The sequence below is a fragment of the Sceloporus occidentalis genome, unplaced genomic scaffold, assembly GCF_023333645.1.
Source record: "Sceloporus occidentalis isolate IW3139 unplaced genomic scaffold, rSceOcc1.0.p SCAF_3, whole genome shotgun sequence".
NCBI lineage: Eukaryota > Metazoa > Chordata > Lepidosauria > Squamata > Phrynosomatidae > Sceloporus > Sceloporus occidentalis.
The window spans coordinates 181,825,278-181,845,381 of NW_028316983.1; the positions used below are offsets into that span (position 1 = coordinate 181,825,278).

Here is a 20,104-nt window from a genome sequence, read left to right on the forward strand (position 1 = left end):
GGACTGGGTGACCCTTGTGATCTCTTCAAACTTTACGATTTCATGACTCATTTGTTGTAACTATTTGCTCCCAAGCATTGAAAATGCACAAACTTACTTTAAAGAAGCTGTGTGTTTTCCTGAAGTAACAACACAGACAGGTTTTTCAGTTTCACTTGTAGTTAATTCATTAAAAAATACTAAATTTCAAGTTCAAACTTTGGTCCACCAGGTGTCTTGGACTTCAAATCCAAGAAGACCTAAGTTGCCTGGCAAACAGTCAGGAATTCTGGGTGTTGAAGTCCAAAACATCTAGAGGACCAAAGTTTGGGAACTAATGTTTTAAATAATTATGAAAATGGTACACATTTCAGGTTACATGCTATTTGCTGGTGTTGCTGCTGCTGCTAACTGCCCTCGAGTTGATCTCAATTCATGGCGATCCTATGGATGAGATGTCTCCAAGATCCCCTGTCCTTCCACTGCTCTGCTCAGATTCTGTAGGCTCAGGCCTGTGGCCTCTTTGATTAAGTCTATACATATGGCATGTGGTCTTCCTCTCTTTTAACAGCCCTCTATCTTTCCTAGAATCATTGTCTTTTCCAGTGATTCATTCCTTCTCATGTTGTGGCCAAAGTATGACAGCCTCAATTTAGTAATCCTGGCTTCAAGGGAGAGTTCGGACTTGACCTGTTCAAGAACCCATTTATCTCTCTGTTGTTGTCTACATGCTATTAGTCTTCTTAAACGCAGCATAGTTTAGGGTCCTAGAGCATGTCTTAACCAGCCCCAAAATGCACCTACTTGTGCCAACATCGAATGGAGCAACCTTTAAAAGTCAATATATTACAACCACCTGTGCATATTCAAATAGATGTAAAAGTTACACCAATGATGCCTCATCCAGCAAGTGCACATGGATCTCTAAGCTTCATCAAGTCCACACTGTTTTTGCTCTTTTTGAATATAGTGTACATTTCTTCAAATGAGTAAATGAGTAATGTAAAGAAGCTCCAGATAACTGTGTGCACAGGCATGCCTATTTTCCTCCTCAATCGCTTTTACAGAAGAAATCTTCTTACAGCACCGTATTCTATCTTCCTCCAGTTTCATCTTTGAGAATCATTAAACTGCTTTTTGAATTTGGGGGAGTGGGGGTTGTGGAAATACCTTTGGAACAGCTATGTAACAGTCACTTTTATATCACTGCCAAACCAAAAAGGTACATTTTTGAAAACTTAACAAGGTCCAGGACATTTGTTCTTTGAACTGGAGAAACTGCTTGAAAAACTAAAATTGTGTGTTATGTTTCCAGCTGCTTGAACACAACCTAAAATGGGTCTGAATAAGAATATTACTCTTGTTAAAAAATAAATAAACAAAAGCTTCTCATTAGTACTTCACCTTTCTCACAAGCATGGGTTATAAATGTAAAATCTGTGCCTTATCATTCAAACGTGTAAAGGAAAATAAATCTGCAAAGAAAAGAAACTTGAAGAAGGCATATTTGTCAGTTTCTTCAAGACATGTGAATGTACATGCACATGCATATGTGCACACACACTTTTTATTTATCTGATCAAAATATTACGATTTAAAATGAGGGGGGAAGTCCAAGTCCCAGATTTTCACCATCTGTTGCTCTCACATTATAATTTAGTGTCCTAGATTTATTGCTTTTCCTCACTTCTTACTGAGAAAACTGGCTATACTTAAAGATTTGCAGATACTGAATATCAAGCTTATTTTTTAAAAAAACCCAAAAAACTCCCAATCTGCTTATACTTCAAGTTTAATGCAGGCCAGTGCCAAGTGAACTTTAGTTTCACACAAAAGCATCCTACACCAATTATGTTGAAACATTTTGAAAGCCAGTATACGTACATGACAACCTATTTTTCGTTTTATGTCGGTGAGACAGAATGGGTCAATGGAAGAATTTGTAGAACTATACATTTCCCTTGAGACTAGAACAACACAACCACTTTGGAAAAGACACACCATCCAACATTTCACAGATGAAAACCAGGGCACATGTGGCCAAGCAACATCAGAGTTTAATCAAGATGGCAAAGTTGTTAATGAGGAAGAACACACAAACTAGAATAAGCTGTAGCAGTTTGCTTTTGCCCGAGTCTACCGATAAGAGTCTACCGGGGTGTAGTGACACGGCGGCATGCACCATTCATTATATCTAACGGAAGGAGGGGTCCGGACCCGACGGACCCCCTCCCCTTGACTACGTCCCTGCCTGTAGTTAGGGGGAAATAAAATGAAAAGGCCTTTAGATAGAAAATAGTTTTCAACACAAACAGAAAAATATTTAATTATTTGCCCTAGCACATGGCAAATAACAAAACTAAATATGCATTGTCCTATCTTCTTGATGCAGCAAAATCAGTATTTGAAATTCTACACAATTGCATATCTGTACTAAAGAAAGAGGGAAAAGATTAAAATACCTTTGAAACCAGTTCTGAGAGCTGGGGGGGGGGGGGGGCTTTAGATTTGTTTAACTTTAAGAGCAATTGCCCTGCTCTCACCACAGCACACTGCAAACTGTTGGTGGGTTTTTAAAGCCCAATGAAAGTTAAAAAGCAGTTTGTGATAAGGCACATGGATTTGCTATTTAGACATTTGATTTTAAAACATATTGAGCTAACAAGAACTTAAGTTTCTATTTGGATCACAGTCTAGATGCCTTTATATAATAAGGAAAAAAATAAACAGTATTTCAATGACCTTTCAAAGAAAGGGTAGTAAGGCCCTTTCTCCTCTATTACTGTCTTTTTAAAAGATTCACATTTCTAACTTCTTGTGTGTGCATGCGTGCACACACACACCTTTTGCACGGGTAGCATTTCTTTTCAGATATGTGACACCAACAGAATATTACTTTGTATAGTACAGTACTGGAGAAAATGCAGTACATCTTCTAGGTGCTGTGTTAATTTTTAGCATTTTAAAATGGTAAGGATATGATGGTAGTATCTGGGAAGGAAATGAAAATACTGTGAGACAGAAAGAAACAGAAGGGAAGGGAAGGGAAGATGAAGCAGAAGGGGTTGTTGTTGTTTAGCTACAACCTTTAGCAAAAGTGGCTACCCACTCACCATACACCACTACCTTCTTGCTCTATGAAACAGTTGTTGAGATTTTATTTATTCCTTAATTCATTCATATTTGAAAGCTAACCACTTTACATCTTCAGTACTAGAGCATACATTTTTCCATTTTTTGAAAGAAAGGACTTGCCACCACACGCAGAGACACACTCAGACAAGCAAAATCTAGTGCAATCAGATAAAAGACATACTCATCTCTGACTAGGAACTTCTGGGTGTATTGTAGAAAACCTAAAATATAGCTGGGATTTATACTGACTAATCATGCAGAAAGATATAATACATACACCAATGAAAGCAATAGCAGAATAAGCCTCAACTGGTATCATTTTGCAAACTAGAGAAGCCTCTGGAGATTGCTAGTCCTCTTTTTCTCTCCCAGAAGGGCAATTCAATTCCACTTGTGCCACCAACCCAGACAGACAAAAAAAAAATTACTTTACTTGGCAATGAACACAAAAGAGGACTAACAATGACAAAACACTTACTGTAACTTGCAGAGCCACAAGACCAGAAACAGCAGACACCAGCCTATTAATGGGATCACAGAAACGTTTCCATCAACACAGGCAACTCATGATTAGAACACTGACTCTCAAGAGCTGGAAGTGTTCGTAAATACAGCCAGGCTTTGCTGTTTTTACATGCAAAACAATATGTTCCTTCTGTGAATTCAAACAGCATTCCCCATTTCCTTTGCAACTATAATGACCTCCCCACAGGCTTTGCACTTCAAGTACAATCCGCTATCAGGCAAGGCAGGCAAAAGGCGGAGGGGTACAAACTGGTGAAAACCTGAAGCAATCCCAGTGATTGAATTGGTATAGGCATGTTCTAGGCATAAAAAGAAAGTAATGGAAATAATTTTAAGTTTCTTTCAAGCTATTTTCCCCCCAGACTAAAATTAAAAAGGAAGCTAAAATCAAATAATATTGGTGTCAAGACCTGGAGAAAACAAACTATATCTTTTCCCTCATTCCTTCACTGGATTTAAAAAAAACAAAAACAAATAATGTTTGAAAAGTAAACATGAGAAGTAAGCATTTGCTATTAAATCTTTGCCAGTGACACTACTCAAAACATGACTAAGTACATCTCATATCCTCATCTCAAAATACTTGTTGCATCTTGATAAGCTAAGGATTGGTGACCATATTGAGAAGAATTTGTTTTCTGGACAGGAAGCTTCACAAGTGATTTCAGCATTTAAGGATTATTATTTTTTAGGGTCATGTTGTTATAGTAATTGATTAATTAATTTTGTAATATACAGCTGCCCCTCTGTTTTACTTACATACAAATGACCGTATGGGTTCCTGATCCCAATTCAGATCACTGTATATAGGGAGACCTCCACATGGGTTTTCCTCTGATATCCCTTTCCTGACATATTTTTAAAAAGGTAGTTATTTGTATGTAGCAGTGGGGCGGAAAATGAGATGGCCTTCAAATGGCTTCAAGCATTATAGGAATACATATTTTCAAACAGAAAGGTAGTGCATATTTAGCTCTGCCTAGGCCAAACCTTCTCATATGTGGCACATCAAGTAAATGCAAAGACATGTTGGATGATCATAAACCTACAGCCAGATTCTTAAATGTAACTGTCATGTGCCACCAGTATTCAGATGCTTTGAAAGGTGTAACAGACATGTCCTCATATAGCAAGCAACAAAATTCCAGTCTAAAGGAATCACCTACCTTGGGTCCTTATCACATGAGAAAAGAAAGCTGAAACAGATTGGCAGAGTTGAAGTTTTCTCCTTGTTCCCCCACATGCTGTTGAAGCAATTCTGTTCTCTTCACAAGGAAGATGGTCGTAAAAACATTTCTTTTGCCACACTGGAATAATCCATTTGGCAAAAAACATGCTTTTACAACAGTCTCCCTCAGAAAGGAGAATGGAAGTGCTACTGCAGCAAGCAGAGAGGCAAAGAGAAAGATGCTACTCTGCTGGTCTGTTATGGCTTTATTTCTTGTGGATAAGGGTCTTTGTTTCAAAAACAGTTGATTCCACAAAACAGCTGGTAGACAGCTGGCCCTACAGTCTTTTCATGCCAACTCAGCAGTGAGGGATCAGAGGGGAGAATTTTCTTCTATACATTAGGCACAAGCAAGAACAAACTGCTACAGCCTCTCTTAGCTTGTGTGGTCTTCCTCTTTAATAACTTTTGCTGTCTTGACCACACTCTAGTATTGCATGGCCATGTATCCTGGTTTTCATCTGTGAAGCACTGAAGGGCATCTGAGAACTTTGTCTCCCTGACCATCAGCCTATCTTTGACTATAGCACTTTGTCCCTCTGTTTGTGGCAAAACCAGGCTTTTCCAAAGTTGAATCCTCTCCAAGTGCAGCAGTGGAGCTGACAATGAACTTGCCTAAACTTAATCATATATTCACAGGGATGTTTATATGCATTTCCCATTACTTGAACAAATGACCACATGTCCAATATCAAACAACAAAATATAAAATGTATGCAGTATTTAATATGTACAACTTCAGGAACAATGTGTTCTTGTATCAGTTTGAAAGCATGCCATGTTGCATTCATAATATGAACATGTAAATATTTTCAAAAACTGTCTTCATATGTATCAGGAGGAACACAAGATTAAATGCTGCTACTTCCATTTTAAATTAAAAAAAACATAAAATGTACCACTCTGGAAACACACGAAAATGTCAAGCCTTATGTACTCACAATTCCATGAACACTTTACAAGACAGAAAAGCCAATCTCTTTACAGTCTCCAGGAACTAATCAATATCCTCCATGAAATGGCAGTGACTTTAAATTCCAGGCAGTGTCATTCCACTTCCTCTGAACTCTTATCGAGTACATAAACATTAAAAAAAAACCCTTTACGCTCTTACAAACTCTGCCAAAAATTAGGGAACAGTTGCAGAAACCCTTTTCACCCGGTGTATAAAATTTTCTACAACAGAGCATAGTTCTATAAAATTAAACTCGGAGCCTGTGTGGCTGTTTACAGGCTGCTGCTTAGATTCAGAGCATTCCAAAAATAGAGGAAATTAAGAAACATAAAAACTTTCAGCACTCATACAACCTTTCACAGCAGTGAGTGATTTACATGACTCTAAGTCTCTCCAATATACCTAAATACACTAAAGGCATCAGGTTCCATTTGATCTTGGAAGCTAAGCAGGGTCACCACTGGTTTCTACTTGAATGGGAGAACCACAACAAATATCAGGTGCTGCAGGCTATATTTCAACGGAAGGAATTGGCAAAACCACCTCTAAGTATTCCTTGCCTAAGAAAGCCTTATAAAATTCATGGGTTGGCCATAAATCAACAAGCAACTTGAAGACATGCGCACACGCACGCACACACTACTCCAAGTGAGCTAGGTATACTTAAATTGGAAATAAGTACTATTGTGTTCAGTGCAGTTTACTGTCAGTAAACTGTGAGAGCTGATAGCAGACCACAGCAATAGCAGTGTAGACCACTGCTGTAGATAAAACAGGTGTGGGGCAGAATAGATGGTGAGCGCATTTAGACTTTCCCCCCAAGTGTAGAGGAGCCCAAAGACATGAAGGAAGTGTCCATTAAGGTATTGGGATATACAAAAACTCAGTGAAAAACACCATGTGAAGAAAATAGTTAAATATAGTTTGCAGATAAAACAATGTTATCTTCTACAAGATACATAGTTTTCTGCATAAAAGCACTGAGTTTTGTACTTTTCTTTTTTTTTTTGCAAAAAAAGTCCTGAAATGCACATTTCTCTATTTTCTCCATTAAGTGTCAATGACTCAAAGCAACTTGGGGGGGGGGGGGGGGTCAGGATACAATGTGGTGTGGTGATATGAGCATTAGACGATGACTCTGGAGACCAAGGTTCAAATCCTGACTTGGTCATAGAAATCCATTGGCAAGTCACTCTCTCTCAGAACTTTATCGCACACCTTTTTTTCCCCGTTGTGGGAACTGGAAGGGGACTCTCAGGGCCATGCGCGACCTGCAAAAACCAGATTTTATCGCACAGTGAATCGTCCTCAAAAGGGCAGTGTTCAGTCCCCTGGCACCAAGCCATCCCCGTTCAGTGCTGAGAGGCGTTAAATGTTCTGGTCAAAAGTCTTCCGACCAAGGAAAATGACATCACTAACTTGTGGGTGTGCTACCACAATGCAAAACTGATCACAATGTGGGTGTGCTACCACAATGCAAAACTGAGTAAGTCTGTGAAGTCTCCTTGCAAGCAACAGCCAAGGGAAAGTAGACAGGAGCATTACTTTGGCATCACAAGACTGTGCAATTTACATTAGAAGATTGCTAGGAAGAACCTGTGTTGTGATGCTGCTCACACTCACTTTATACCAGTTTTCTACAGTGTCCTTTAACGTGATTTTAATTCAAAGACATAGATGTGTTAATATGGAAAATCAATATGCGAAGGGAACTTGTAGCACCTTTGAGACTAATTGAATGAAAGAAGCTGGAAGCATGAGCTTTTGTAGACTTGACTCTATTTCTTCAGATGCATGGGGTCAAGTCTATTGAAATTCATGCTACCAGCTTCTTTCTTTCACTTAGGTCCAAGACTCACAGCAGAAATAATCCAGCTTCGAGACTGCTTTAACTGCCTTGGCTCAGTGCTAGGGAATCCTGGGAACTGTAGTTTTGTGAGACATTAAGCCTTTTCTGTCAGAGAGATCTGGTAACACAATAAACTACAATTCCCAGGATTCCCTAGCACTGAGCCAAGGCAGTTAAAACGGTCTCAGACTAGATTATTCCTGCAGTGTGTTTTGGACCTTAGACCCAAAGGTGCTACAAAATCCCTCTGACTCCTGATTTTAATGCTACATTTACGTTTGATTTACCCTGCTACCTTAAACAAACAAACAAATATTAAGACATGTCCTTTATAGTTTCTGGAACTAGGGAGGCAGAATTGGGCAAAATTCAGGAATTATATGGCAGATGGCACCTACTCCTATAGCATCAACTTCTTATTTAACTGCTAATTATAATTACTTTTATATGTGTCAGGGGGCTATGATTCAACATCCTTGTTTTCAAGGGAGTTTATCACACAGGAGGAATTTCTCTCAATTTCAAATGAAAAGAAAGTGGGGCCAGAACGCATTCACATGAATTCACTAGTTCAGCGAATTTATGTGAATTCGAATTGCGTTCGAGCTGACTTCCCATTGCCCAAAAATAGCTTGCCATTGCCCAAAATTGTGTGTGGTAGTCTATCAAGCAATAACGTGAAACCCCATGATTGCGTTCAGATTGCCATTGGATTATACTTCCAATTTCCCTTGTCTGATAATGTCCAAGGACTCCTGAACTCCTGTAATTGTATCTGCACCATTCTAAATGTGCTGCTATTTCCTTGGGTGATACTCCCTTCAGACTGAAAATTAAGGCCTGGACTAGAAAGCAATATTCAAAATTTCTAAAGATGTACTTCAAAAATTCATTAAATTTTTATTCATTTTGAGGGTTTTCTACTGCGTATGAGCCTATATCAAAATTATTTTGACAGTAATAGCAATTTTTCTATAGAAGAAAAAAGTATTTTTATCATATGTTTATAGCCTATATATATATAGGGTTGCCATAAGTGAGGACCTCCAAACCGGGACAAATGTAGGACAAATGTAGGGCAACATTTTCAAATGTAGGACACATTTTTATAAAAATGGAGGACGCGCAAAAAATTGAGTTTTTTTTTAAAAAAATGTTAATATAAATGTATGTTTTTAGGCATGATCAAAATGGAGGACATTTTGGCATTATTCTTAGACAGATGGCAGAAATGGACTTGCCCTCGGGTTCAACTTTACTTCTCAGAAGTGTGTACTTGGGCAAGGGACTGTGGTTTTTCTTCACTGCGCATGAGTTTGTAAAAATCACAGCAAATTACATAAGCAAGTTACATTGGCCGTGCCTCAGAGGCTTTCTGATATCAATATCACCATCACCATCATTATCACCATCATCATCATCATCATCATCATCACCACCACTATAATTGGCCAAGAAAGGCAGACTTGTTAGCATTCAAAACACCATAAATACACAGAAAATGCACTTGCATATATTTAATAATAAAAAATAATGAAAAAATAAATAAAAAACAAGGCAGGGGTGTATATATTTGATAATAAAAATTAATGAAATAAAATAAAAACAAGCAATAATAAAAATTAATGAAATAAAATAAAAACAAGCAATAATAACATTAATAAAATAAAATAAAAGCAAGCAATAATAACATTAATAAAATAAAATAAAAGCAAGCAATAATAACATTAATAAAATAAAATAAAAGCAAGCAATAATAAAAATTAATAAAATAAAATAAAAACAAGCAATAATAACATTAATAAAATAAAAGCAAGCAATAATAACATTAATAAAATAAAATAAAAGCAAGCAATAATAAAAATTAATAAAATAAAATAAAAGCAAGCAATAATAAAAATTAATAAAATAAAATAAAAACAAGCAATAATAACATTAATAAAATAAAATAAAAGCAAGCAATAATAACATTAATAAAATAAAATAAAAGCAAGCAATAATAAAAATTAATAAAATAAAATAAAAGCAAGCAATAATAAAAATTAATAAAATAAAATAAAAGCAAGCAATAATAACATTAATAAAATAAAATAAAAGCAAGCAATAATAACATTAATAAAATAAAATAAAAGCAAGCAATAATAAAAATTAATAAAATAAAATAAAAGCAAGCAATAATAAAAATTAATAAAATAAAATAAAAACAAGCAATAATAACATTAATAAAATAAAATAAAAGCAAGCAATAATAACATTAATAAAATAAAATAAAAGCAAGCAATAATAAAAATTAATAAAATAAAATAAAAGCAAGCAATAATAAAAATTAATAAAATAAAATAAAAGCAAGCAATAATAAAAATTAATAAAATAAAATAAAAACAAGCAATAATAAAAATTAATAAAATAGAAAATAAAAAGCAATAATAAAAATTTAAAAAATTAAATAAAATAAGTATTTTATATATTTAAAAATAATTAAAAAACCCCAAAAAACCAAGGCAGACCTAATGGCCACTGACTCAACTTTCCTCCTCCTCCTCCTCCTCCTCTGCCCCAATTCTGCCCTGGCCCCTGGCCTAAGTTCAGTCACCCTTCCTCCGTCTCCTTGCTCCTCCTCCTCCTCCTCTCCCCCCTCCTCCTCCTTATGAAGGAAGCAGGCAGGTGCGCGCGCGCGCGCGCGGAGGGAGGCGGGGAAGGCAGGCGCGCGCGCAATGAGAGAAGCGGGGAAGGCAGGCGCGCGCGCGCACGGAGGGAAGTATGGAAGGCGCGCACGCTGTCCCTGGCCCCTGCTGAGGCCTGGGCGGCGCGCAAGCCCTTCCAGTGGGGGCGCGATGGCGGCGGCGCTTCTGCCGCCCGCCGAGGAAGAGGAGGGAGGCGGAGCCGGAGGAGGAGGTGGGTTGCCGCCGCAGAAGCTGCGTTAGCAGCAGCGGCAATGGCTGGAGCGGCCCCCAAACCGGGAACAAGGTACGGGTGGGGGCCCAAACCGGACCGGGACCGGGAGGGGCCCCCCGAAACCGTGATTGTCACGGGGGCCGCCGGGATATGGCAACCCTATATATATATATATATATATATACACACACATATGTAATTAAACCTAAAAGCTAGGATCCAAGAGTAAGCAATTATAAGGAAAACATTACTTTTATTTTGTTTTTGGTGGATTAATAGCCTGCATTTCTCTCAAATAAAGGAATAGAAGCAATTTAAAATAATATTAAAGAAAAAAATACAACATTAAGCTGTATTTTTTAAAAAAAGGTTTTAAGTATCAAAAAACAATCTATTACAAAAGAAAGCACAGATTCAGATGCCAGTTATAGGTAGCAGATACAAAGAAAACATCCAGTACTTCTGTCTCATTCAGGTCATAATATGAATCTGGGTAGTATGTAATATGAAGTTAATCATATGTTATATCTGAAAGCCTAAGTTAATAATACTGGATACTTGAATAGGGTCAAGTCTCTAGATCCAAAGCAATAAAGGGATTATGACTACCATTGAAGGCATGGTGAACAGTAATTAAAGATGTCCATTAATATTGGTTGACTACACCTTTTGACCAAAGGCATCCATTTAAAGAGGCAGTTAGGCAATTATGATGAGAAGCATGCTTCATAAAAGCCACCTTTGAAAAAATGTTAACTGTAACATCACACAAAAAAAACCCCACTTCTGATTAAGAAGAGAAGCAAGACAGGTATTTCCTGTATGTACCTTTTTTATTTAAACCTCCACTTCTTTTTAATCTTTAGTTTTGGATACTTTTTTATCAGTAAACAGCAGTGCAGCTGTAGTTTTACACAAGCAGTGGACAAGCAAATATAAGGCTTCTCAAAAGTTATGTGATTTAAAAATTAGTTTTAATGGGATACTTTAATCCCCCAGAGTCATGGGGAGGGTTGCCAGAGTGAAAACTGAAGCTGGTTCTTCTTGTACCTTTAATAGTTGTGGTTTCAGCACTGAACTGCAGCTCTGAAGACCAGGTTCAAATCTCTGCTCCATGTCACATTCTCTCAGTCTCAGAGGAAGGCAAAGGCAAACCTCCTCTGAACAAATTCTGTCCAAAAAAAAAAAAACCCAACAACAACAACCCTGTGATAGGTTTGCCTTAGGGTTGCTATAGGTCACAAATGACTTAAAAGCACGCAATAACAACAGCAGGAACAGGAATTTCAGCAGGTGTTGTTTGTCATGCAACTAGATAACAAGCAACAGTTGCTGAAATTTCCCCTTCTAGACAACTATTTTAAAGATGAAGGAGTCCCCTCCAGTTTTTACTCTGGTAACAGTTGTCATGTCCTTTGCAGAATTCACATAGATTAGTCCAATTAAGCATTTTATGATAATGTACCTGGATTTAAGTTGCCTGACATGTACAGGTTTTGGGGAGTGAGGGGATAATGTAGACAATGAAAGTGCCATTACATTTGATAGTCCTGATAAGAAATCAGTACTTAGCATAAGAGGCTACTTGTTAAGAACAGAATATGGAGAAACAGTATAGTTTCCAATCCGCAAGGGAGTTAGGCAAAGCTGCATATTATCACCCCTACCTGTTCAACTTGTACTTAGAAATTATCATACGAAGAGCAGGTTTAGACTCAGAAGGAGGAGGTGTGAAGATATGAGGAAGGAACATGAACAAGTTAAGCAGATGACAGCATGCTACCAGCAGGAAACATCATAGACCTGGAGCATTTACTAAGGAAGTTCAAAGAAGAAAGTGCAAAGGCAGGTTTACTGCTGAATAGAAAAAATAATAATAACCACAAAGGATATACACAAATTAAACCTAGATAATGAGGGAATCAAAATAGTAAAAGATTCCCTGTACCTTGGGTCAAAGAATAATCAGAATGGAGACTGCAGTTAAGAAATAAGAAGAAGACTAGGAATGAATGGCTAGGGCAGCTATGAAAGAACTTGAGCACCAAAATTGGAGCAAATGAATACCAAAATTAGAATTGTCCACACCATTGTATTCCCCATCACTATGTACAGATGTGAGAGCTGAAGAGTGAAGAATGCAGACAGAAAGAAGAGGAATTACATAAATCCAAACTAGGGGCGAAACAGCTAGGGGGCGTCGTCAGAGCGCAACATTTAGACGCCACACATTCTGACACTGCCCCCAAGCTGTTATCATACCACCAGCCCACTGTTTTGAAGTGCCCTGGCAGCATGGCATTTATGTGCTCCATGCCACAGGAGTGTCACACAGCCACAGCAGTGGTGGAAAAGCCAGCATTTTGTCAGCTCAAAAAGGAACTGCATTTTGCCGCCTCTTTTTGGGCCAGCAAAAAGCCGGATCAGGGCCACGGCATGCAGTTGCTGCAGCCCCAATCCAGCTTTCACTGAGGCGGCTTGAAGTCACCCCTTCAGAGCCATCTGTTTCAGTCCCTGGTCAGGAAATAAGAAGAAGACTAGGAATGGAAAGGCCAGCTATGAAAGAACTAGGCAATAGAGTGGGATTTTACTATGTGAAGTTTCTATTGTTTTTTTAATTGGGACTGCAATTGGCCTGTTTTACCTAGAAACATATAAAATTTTCCTAATGCAAAGCATGGAAGCATTTTGAGATATTCGGTGTTCTCTGCCTAATAAAGGGGTTTGTGACCTCACAAAGGACTGAGACATCCTGGACATCAGAGGAAGGACATTTTTGTTTTGCTAATAGAATTTAAAGTTCCTAGACTTTAAAATGTTTTGCTCCCAGTATCACATGGCCAGAAGGAGGAGTGGCCTACCTGCATAGATATCCCTCCATAATCAAAACACCGACAACATCTTGACAAAATGCAGGTCGTTGACTAACATGGCCAGTTTTTTTTCTGTCCTGTATTATTTTTAACACATTTGCCTGATGAAGAAGTCAGTTGAGCTTTGAAAATTTGTGACATACATTTTATGCATTTTGGTTGGTATCACTGTTCTGTGAATTCTGGATGTTATTGTATGATCTAGTACTGGGACAGTAGAGCTAGCAAAACATTATGGCAAAGTATGGGGGGAGAATGATGCAAACCAACTGTCACAAGTTGTTAAGCTATTTTAAATATCCACAACATCAAACTTGCTATTCCAAGTAACATGTAAATTCTTGAAAACATATCCACCATGTAATGTTTGCTTCTCCTGCAATGACATTCCAAGAATCAACAAAGAAGAGTCCTGTGGCATCTTAAAGACAGAACAAATTTATTATGGCTTAAGCTTTTATGGACCAGAGCCCACTTCTCCAGCAGCTTATGCCAGAACACATTTGTTAATGTTGAAGGGGCCACAAGACTAATTGTTAGTTTTGCTGCAAGAGACTAATATGGCTCCCTCTCTGGAAACTCTCCAAGCAAGAGCCTCGTTTTTCAGCTATATTGATTTTTTTCCTATTAGTGCCTGTTTTTTAACTCCAGATTAGAAAATCCTGCCCAAATCTCTGTAAAAAGAGAATATCATTCTCCTCCACAGAGTGTACAAGCTAACTGCAGCAGACACGACCTTTAGAAAGCACTAATAATGTTCACCCTGTGCTTGGAGGCACTTTGACACATTAGCACTTGGAAAGATCTCCAGGCAGTAGTTTATCAGCAGGGCCCATCCAGGCATGATGAGCACTTTCACAGTGCATTAGCATATATCTAGAGAAAGAATGCTCCAGACTGGAAGGGGTTTTTACTGTCGGAGCGACCTTAAAATAGAAGGGGAAGGAGTCCCACTCAAGTTCTGCCTGCTATCTGAAAGTGCTTCTTGTATACCCACAACTCTACATCAGTGCCATGATGTTTAGATCAAGAGAGATCAGACTACAAGGCTTATTTTATATGTATTATAATAGAAAAAAGTTTCAAGATATTATTCACAGAAGATGAAACAACAGTGTTTGAATACAGTGGGCCCTGTAAGATAGGGTAAGCAGGTAGATAATTGTTAGAAGTTGCTATTTGTGTAGACCAATTGCCCATATTAATGGTTTTCTTAATTAACAGTGGGCCCTCATCCACTTGGGTTTGATTCATGGACCCCCCATAGACACCAAAATCCAAGGATGTTCAAGTCCCATTATATACAGTGGCATAGTAAAATGGTGCCCCTTATATAAAATGGCAAAATCACAGTTTGCTTTTTGGAATACACACACACACACACACACACACACACACACACACAATATTTTCAAGCTGTGGATGCTTCAGTCCGTTGATAAAGAATCTGTGGATACAGAGGGCCAAGTGTAATTAAAATAGGAAACAAAAATGATCAAAAATGTCTAAAATGTAAGGTATTTCCAGGACCTTCCAGTAACTTCTTCAGTGAGTTCTACAGAATATTATCCAAACCTCTGATATATAATACAAATGTTGATTGATTCACCTCCCAAGCAGAACTGACTCACAGAGCCAATTATATCTCTAGTGTAAAATGTGCTAACTTCAAAGGAACAACCTTCTGAAGCATAAATTTCTCACCTAAAATATTATGTATCATTATAATTTATAATGCAAACTTACTAACCTAAAACAATTATTTTGTTGTGAATCAGTCTCTCTTGAAAAAGGATATGGACAGGAAACTTATTTACGAAGAGTGACAATATGGAGTAGATATGAAAGCCCTTGAATAGATCCACTAGTTTTTAGCAAAAAGAACAGCACAAAAGAGGGACAACATGGGATAGAAGAAGAAATCTACTCAACAATTTCAGCATATGTAACATCTGTGAATACCCCCCTTGTTCGCCCCAAGTGTAATCTGAACGCAAAACATGACAGTATTTATGTCATCTGTAAGATAAGACAGTGACTATAATATATCCTCATCCATAAAGTATCAACCAAGTATATACAGGCCACTGATCCAAAAAATTAAATGCACACAAGTGTACAAACCACAGTTTCAGCTCTAACTAACAAACAATGTGGAGAGGATGACAACAAAAATAAAAAAAATTAAAAAGAAAGCCTCAAACCAACAAAAATCTTGAAAATCCAACATAGGGAAAAACAAAATACGGATGAAAACCCACTCTGGCAAAAACTCAAGTCTACTTTTCCAGGCTGGAACATATTTCAAATTCTGGAGTGCAGCTGAAGACACATGACACCTTTATCATGGTTGTTTTTTGCTTGTCGGTTGTCAAAATCAGGATCAGAAACATTCAATTCTTCCCATTTAATAAACAGGGCTTTTCAGGTGTTCACATGAAAAAGCTATATTCAGCTGTCATGCTCTTTCCCTTCCTAGTCTTTCCTTCAGCATTCTCCGCAAGTGCCTTACTTGGGGAGTAGATAACCAGCAGTAAAGGACTCTAATAGAGATAGCAGCAGGGATGTTATATCTTTGCTTATTTAGTTTTTCAGTAACAAATCTTTTCAGAAATTTTAATCCCCTAGGACAATCTAAATTAATATAAGTCCCCAGCACCAGATGAACTACATCCAAGGGTATTAAAAAAGATGGCAAATGTAATCTCAGAGCCATTGGCAATAATGTTTGAGAGCTCCTGGAGAACAGGAGTAATTCCAGCAGACTGGAGGAGGCAAACATTGTCCCCCTCTTCCAAAAGGGGAAAAAAGAGGATTCTAAACATTATTGTTCAGTTAGTCTGACATCAGAACCAGGAAAGATTCTTGAGGAGATAATTAAACATAGAGTTTGTGAACATTTGGAAGAGAATGCCATAATCACAAAAAGTCAACATGGGCTTCTGAAAAACAAATCTAATCTGGTCTCTCAGATATATATATATCTATACACACACACACACACACACAAAATTACCAGCTTGGTAGATGAAAGGAACACTGTAGATATAATATATCTTGATTTCAGTAAGGCCTTTGACAAGATCCGCCATGACATTCTTCCAAACAAGCTAATAAAATGTGGGTTAGACAACGCAAATTTTTAATGGATTTGTAATTGGTTGACCGGCCGAACCCAAAGGGTGCTTAACAATGGCTCCTTTTCATCCTGGAGAGAAGTGACCAGTGGAGTCCCACAGGGTTCTGTCCTAGGCCCAGTACTATTCAACATCTTCATCAATCACTTAGATGAAAGAATTGGGAGCATGCTTATCACATTTGCAGATGACACCAAATTAGGAGGACAGGATCAAAATTCAAAATGTCCTTAACAGATTGACAAGCTGGGCTAACAAAATGAATTTCAGCAAAGAGAAAGGTAAGGTACTGCACTTATGCCAAAAAATTGAAAGGCATAGGTATAGGATGGGGGACATTGGCTGAATGAGACATGTAAAAGGGATCTAGGAGTCCTAGTAGACCACAAGTTGAACATGAGTCAACAGTGTGATGCAGCAGCTAAAAAGGCTAATGTGATTCTAGGCTGCATCCATAGAAGTATAGTGTCTACATCAAGGGAAGTAATAGTTCCATCTATTCTGCTTTGGTCAAACCTCACCTGGAATACTGTGTCCAGTTCTGGGCACCACAATTCAAAAAGGATGTTGAGAAACTGGAGCGTTTCCAGAGGAGAGCAACCAAAATGGTGATAGGTCTGGAAACCATGCCCTATGAGGAGAGACTTAGAGAACTGGGTATGTTTAGCCTGAAGAAGAGAAGGTTAAGAGGTGATATAACCTTGTTTAAATATTTGAAAGGGTGCCGTATTGAGGATACAGCAAGCTTATTTTCAACAGCTCCAGAGAATAGGACCTGGAATAGGACCATGGATGCAAGCTATAGGAAAGGGGATTCTACCTCAACATTAGGAGAAACTTCTTGACAGTAAGAGCTGTTTGACAGTGGAACACACTCCCTCAGAAGGTGCTGGAGTCTCCCTCCATGGAGGTCTTTAAACAGAGGCTGGATGGCCATCTGTTGGGGTGCTTTGATTGTGAATTCCTGCATGGCAGGGGATTGGACTGGATGGCCCTTGTGGTCTCTTCCACCGATTCTATGATTCTATGAAGGTAACAACAGTCTCTGGGCACTTTCAAATGATTTTTCACATTTCATATTTTCCCCTAAAATGATGATGAGACCAAACCTCTGTATTGAGGAATGTACAATTTAACTAAAGACTCAAAAGAGTTCAGAGGGGAAGTAGCTTATTACTTCTTTATTTAAAAAAAATGTAATATTTGATGAATTTAAAACCATAGCCCTTATCTAGTATTTGTTGACCAGTTAAGGCATTTATTTGGGGAGAAGAAATCTAGTAACAGGAAATGTTTTTCCATGACGTAATACCATGCAAAAATGAGAAATCTCTCCACTTACACACAGTTGATGAAAATAAGTAAAAAAAATGTGCTATTGCTGCAAAATCCAACATAAACTTAATTTTTGATACTTTGTATCTACTACAAAATCTTAGTTTTTCCCAGATTTATTTGCTAAAAATTATAAACTGGCAGACTTCTTTTTCCACACAGAGAGACCTGTAGGACAGGAAACTGCACTTAGTTTGTCACAGAGCAAAGAGAAAATACCTGGGGTTAAAAGAAACTCCCTTAAGCTGAACGTAAAATAAATAAATAAATAAAAACAACCTCAGTGAGGGCAGATTTATTAACTGGAACATCTGTCTAGGGAGACAAAAATAAGAAGCTAAAGCTAGAAACAGATAAGAAAAGTGCAAGATCCTTTAATGAAACAGGAGTCTTTGCTCCTTAATCACCTTCTCCCCCAATGCTGTATCAGTCGCTCCTGCTCTAGGTGATAGCACATCCCTCTTTGAAATGAAGTATCATTAAGCTCCAGTCTATCAAGCTGCAGCTTCGCTCCAAAGAGCAGCCTACTTAAAATCAACAATTGCAATGGAAATACCAGGTCTGTTGAACTTTTGCTAGGAAAGCGATTAATCTCGCAGTGACATTTTGGAGGTCTTGACAAAGCTACATTTCCAAACAAAATAAACCTCATCTCCTAACACTCTGTATTGGAATAAGGAACCAAACGCAGCGCTTGAGACAGCAGGGAATTATCAATGGCATGCTAATTACTAAACTTGTCCAGAAATAGCTGAGTGCCACAGCCTTGCTTCCGTTTGCTTTTCTTTGTATAATGTTGCATTAAATGCCCCCTAAAAGCAAAAATAATGGAGCCACTGGATAGAACAGTACACCATTAAGAGAACTGTATGTATGAACTATACTTACACTCACTGTAGATAATAAACTGGATTAGGGATTTTTTTAATTAAAAAAGTAATCTCCCTTCACACGTATAAGCAAAATATAACTAAACAGAAGACTTGAAATTTTATTTGGTTATCTATTGTCAGAAATTCCAAAACAGTCCTTTCTTTTGTATATATTTTAGTATATATATTTGGTAGTGGGGAGTTTGATTGTCAGCAAGACTAGAAAACAGGCACAGCCTAAATTGCCTCATGAAATTTAATCCTAAATCCAGGGAGTGGGAAGGAAGATATATTTAAGGGGGGGGGGGGGGGGGGAGCTGGCCAAGACTCATCATGCAAGGCACTTGAAGTTCCATGTCAAATAGTGCAGGAAAAGTACAGAAGGACAATTCAAGGAAAAGTACAGTTCAGATTCATTAAGTGAGCAGAATGTTGAGTGGAGGTCTAAGAGAAACTAGAGGGATATTCACACTGTGAAAATAATCCAGGATTAATCTGGGTTAAACCTCCTTTGTTCGTACACATCCTGAATGCACCCAATTAATTTTGAGAGGAGCTACCAAAAACCCACTTAATCTGGAAAAATCAGTATCAAGTTTTTCCCCAGTTTTTTTTAAAGATCTGCATTGTTGGTAATATGAATATCTGATGCAAATAGACCCAAACAGACCTGGGATAAAATGCTGCATATAAAAAAAAGGGATTCCAAATGAATTCACATTGTCAACTCCATCTTTATTTGAATGCTTGCATGTGTGAACGCATCAATGTAGATCAATGAGGTTCCATAGTGTGAAGAACAAACCCAAAATGTGTGAGATTATTTGCATCGCTGTGCTAAAACAAAACAAAACATGTGAATGGCCCCTAGCTGTTTGTTCTCTTTGCGACAGTTCATGCCTCCTGGAATAAGTGTCTCTCACACTAATTTGGGTGACTATAAGGTTGATTGAACCAGGATATCAGGATGATATCAAGAACTATACTGATGGTTTTTCATAGATATAGTCTCACTGTGATTTCTACCACATGGTGCCATTTTTAGACTCCTAATGGTCACTCAGAGCTTAAAAACTTGCTTTTTTGGACTTAAACAATGATAATTTCCCCAGACAGCACAAGTCATGCTCTGTGATAACATAAATCACAGTAGGAATGCATCTGTGGAATGAGTACAGTACACCTCTCCATGTGATTTTCATACTCAGAAATAGTTTAATAGGATCACCCTTGTGACTGACCTGTTTAAAAGACTTTGCAAAGTTTACTAAGCAATAAAAATGTTGATAGAGTATTAAATTGTCTTAATAGTCAAAACTTT

At 37.8% G+C, this 20,104-nt stretch overlaps 1 protein-coding gene across 5 annotated transcripts in view; it reads right to left on the reverse strand.

Moving 5' to 3' along the window:
- LDLRAD4 (low density lipoprotein receptor class A domain containing 4) overlaps nt 1-20,104 on the reverse strand; it is a 330,103-nt gene that overhangs the window by 236,667 nt on the left and 73,332 nt on the right. The window contains exon 1 of one of the 5 annotated variants that reach the window (XM_089516974.1): nt 3,593-3,611. The exons of the other annotated variants lie outside the window; for them this stretch is intronic. The gene's annotated coding sequence lies outside the window, so the exon portion shown is untranslated. Of the gene's footprint in view, nt 1-3,592; nt 3,612-20,104 lie in introns of those variants that run through there. 5 annotated transcript variants of the gene reach the window in all.